Genomic DNA, 3,814 nt, shown 5'->3' with positions numbered 1-3,814 from the left:
GGAGCATACCTCTGAGAGTGGGCGGGGGGGACGGATCCATGTCCTCACAGTCCGCTCAGGATGCGACATGAAGCCGAGCTACAGAGGAGGCAGACGAGGAGAGAGAGGAGGAGGCTGCCATCCTCGGCTGAGGCTCTGCAGCCTCTGAGCCGCTCCGCTGCTTCCTGCTCCGCCGGGAGGAAGAGGAGGAACTGAGCTGGATCTGCCCACTGCACGCAGCTCTGCCTCGTTTACACACAAACACACTCTGAGACACAGCAGCTGTTTTAGTGACAGAAAAAAGACACAAAAGAGGCTTTAAGACTGCAGGAACTGTCCTCAGGAACCTTTAGAAGAACTCTGTGTTCCCATCAGGAACCAGGGTCTAGATTTAGTCCCCAGGGCAGAGAGCAGAAACTGTTTTAGTGACAGAAAAAAGACACAAAAGAGGCTTTAAGACTGCAGGAACTGTCCTCAGGAACCTTTAGAAGAACTCTGTGTTCCCATCAGGAACCAAGGTCTAGATTTAGTCCCTAGGGCAGAGAGCAGAAACTGTTTTAGTGACACGAGTCAGACAGAATAAAGACACAACAGAGGTTTTAGAACTGCAGGAACTGTTCTCAGGAACCTTTAGAAGAACTCTTGGGTCCCCTTCAGGAACCAGGGTCCAGATTTAGTCCCCAGACTCTGGCCCCCTCCTAGAAAAGACCCTACACCAATACTTTCAAAACAAACAGACAACCAACCAACCAACCAACCAACCAACCAAACAAACAAACAAACAAACAAACCTGCTGCTTAAAGTGAATGTTGTGGTTTTTGGTGGTTCTTCAGGGCTGTTTTTGGTGGTTCTTCAGGACTGTTTTTGGTGGTTCTTCAGGACTGTTTTTGGTGGTCTTCAGGACTGTTTTTGGTGGTTCTTCAGGACTGTTTTTGGTGGTTCTTCAGGACTGTTTTTGGTGGTTCTTCAGGGCTGTTTTCAGTGTTCTTCAGGACTGTTTTCAGTGTTCTTCAGGACTGTTTTTGGTGGTTCTTCAGGACTGTTTTTGGTGGTTCTTCAGGACTGTTTTCGGTGGTTCTTCAGGACTGTTTTTGGTGGTTCTTCAGGACTGTTTTCAGTGTTCTTCAGGACTGTTTTTGGTGGTTCTTCAGGACTGTTTTTGGTGGTTCTTCAGGGCTGTTTTTGGTGGTTCTTCAGGACTGTTTTCGGTGGTTCTTCAGGGCTGTTTTCAGTGGTTCTTCAGGACTGTTTTCAGTGGTTCTTCAGGGCTGTTTTTGGTGGTTCTTAAGGGCTGTTTTTGGTGGTTCTTCAGGACTAATTTCGGTGGTTCTTCAGGACTGTTTTTGGTGGTTCTTCAGGGCTGTTTTTGGTGGTTCTTCAGGACTGTTTTGGTGGTTCTTCAGGGCTGTTTTTGGTGGTTCTTCAGGACTGTTTTCGGTGGTTCTTCAGGACTGTTTTGGTGGTTCTTCAGGGCTGTTTTTGGTGGTTCTTCAGGGCTGTTTTTGGTGGTTCTTCAGGACTGTTTTTGGTGGTTCTTCAGGGCTGTTTTGGTGGTTCTTCAGGACTGTTTTGGTGGTTCTTCAGGGCTGTTTTTGGTGGTTCTTCAGGGCTGTTTTCGGTGGTTCTTCAGGACTGTTTTCAGTGGTTCTTCAGGGCTGTTTTTGGTGGTTCTTCAGGGCTGTTTTGGTGGTTCTTCAGGGCTGTTTTCAGTGGTTCTTCAGGGCTGTTTTTGGTGGTTCTTCAGGACTGTTTTCAGTGGTTCTTCAGGGCTGTTTTTGGTGGTTCTTCAGGACTGTTTTTGGTGGTTCTTCAGGGCTGTTTTGGTGGTTCTTCAGGACTGTTTTGGTGGTTCTTCAGGACTGTTTTTGGTGGTTCTTCAGGGCTGTTTTTGGTGGTTCTTCAGGGCTGTTTTTGGTGGTTCTTCAGGGCTGTTTTTGGTGGTTCTTCAGGGCTGTTTTCAGTGTTCTTCAGGACTGTTTTTGGTGGTTCTTCAGGACTGTTTTTGGTGGTTCTTCAGGACTGTTTTGGTGGTTCTTCAGGACTGTTTTGGTGGTTCTTCAGGGCTGTTTTTGGTGGTTCTTCAGGACTGTTTTCGGTGGTTCTTCAGGACTGTTTTGGTGGTTCTTCAGGGCTGTTTTTGGTGGTTCTTCAGGGCTGTTTTTGGTGGTTCTTCAGGACTGTTTTTGGTGGTTCTTCAGGGCTGTTTTGGTGGTTCTTCAGGACTGTTTTGGTGGTTCTTCAGGGCTGTTTTTGGTGGTTCTTCAGGGCTGTTTTCAGTGGTTCTTCAGGACTGTTTTCAGTGGTTCTTCAGGGCTGTTTTTGGTGGTTCTTCAGGGCTGTTTTGGTGGTTCTTCAGGGCTGTTTTCAGTGGTTCTTCAGGGCTGTTTTTGGTGGTTCTTCAGGACTGTTTTCAGTGGTTCTTCAGGGCTGTTTTTGGTGGTTCTTCAGGACTGTTTTTGGTGGTTCTTCAGGGCTGTTTTGGTGGTTCTTCAGGACTGTTTTTGATGGTTCTTCAGGGCTGTTTTTGGTGGTTCTTCAGGGCTGTTTTTGGTGGTTCTTCAGGGCTGTTTTTGGTGGTTCTTCAGGGCTGTTTTCAGTGGTTCTTCAGGGCTGTTTTGGTGGTTCTTCAGGGCTGTTTTCAGTGGTTCTTCAGGGCTGTTTTTGGTGGTTCTTCAGGGCTTTTTTCAGTGGTTCTTCAGGACTGTTTTCGGTGGTTCTTCAGGACTGTTTTCGGTGGTTCTTCAGGGCTGTTTTGGTGGTTCTTCAGGACTGTTTTTGGTGGTTCTTCAGGACTGTTTTTGGTGGTTCTTCAGGGCTGTTTTGGTGGTTCTTCAGGACTGTTTTGGTGGTTCTTCAGGGCTGTTTTTGGTGGTTCTTCAGGACTGTTTTTGGTGGTTCTTCAGGACTGTTTTGGTGGTTCTTCAGGACTGTTTTGGTGGTTCTTCAGGGCTGTTTTTGGTGGTTCTTCAGGACTGTTTTTGGTGGTTCTTTAGGACTGTTTTGGTGGTTCTTCAGGACTGTTTTTGGTGGTTCTTCAGGGCTGTTTTGGTGGTTCTTCAGGGCTGTTTTGGTGGTTCTTCAGGGCTGTTTTTGGTGGTTCTTCAGGACTGTTTTGGGTGGTTCTTCAGGGCTGTTTTTGGTGGTTCTTCAGGACTGTTTTGGTGGTTCTTCAGGACTGTTTTTGGTGGTTCTTCAGGGCTGTTTTTGGTGGTTCTTCAGGACTGTTTTGGTGGTTCTTCAGGGCTGTTTTTGGTGGTTCTTCAGGGCTGTTTCTGGTGGTTCTTCAGGACTGTTTTGGTGGTTCTTCAGGGCTGTTTTTGGTGGTTCTTCAGGGCTGTTTCTGGTGGTTCTTCAGGACTGTTTTGGGTGGTTCTTCAGGGCTGTTTTTGGTGGTTCTTCAGGGCTGTTTTTGGTGGTTCTTCAGGACTGTTTTGGTGGTTCTTCAGGACTGTTTTTGGTGGTTCTTCAGGGCTGTTTTTGGTGGTTCTTCAGGACTGTTTTGGTGGTTCTTCAGGACTGTTTTGGTGGTTCTTCAGGGCTGGTTTTGGTGGTTCTTCAGGACTGTTTTGGTGGTTCTTCAGGGCTGTTTTTGGTGGTTCTTCAGGGCTGTTTTTGGTGGTTCTTCAGGGCTGTTTTTGGTGGTTCTTCAGGACTGTTTTTGGTGGTTCTTCAGGGCTGTTTTTGGTGGTTCTTCAGGACTGTTTTTGGTGGTTCTTCAGGGCTGTTTTTGGTGGTTCTTCAGGACTGTTTTGGGTGGTTCTTCAGGGCTGTTTTTGGTGGTTCTTCAGGACTGTTTTGGTGGTTCTTCAGGACTGTTTTTGGTGGTTCTTCAGG

Source organism: Cheilinus undulatus, linkage group 17, assembly GCF_018320785.1.
Source record: "Cheilinus undulatus linkage group 17, ASM1832078v1, whole genome shotgun sequence".
Lineage (NCBI taxonomy): Eukaryota > Metazoa > Chordata > Actinopteri > Labriformes > Labridae > Cheilinus > Cheilinus undulatus.
This window is presented reverse-complemented; position numbering follows the sequence as displayed.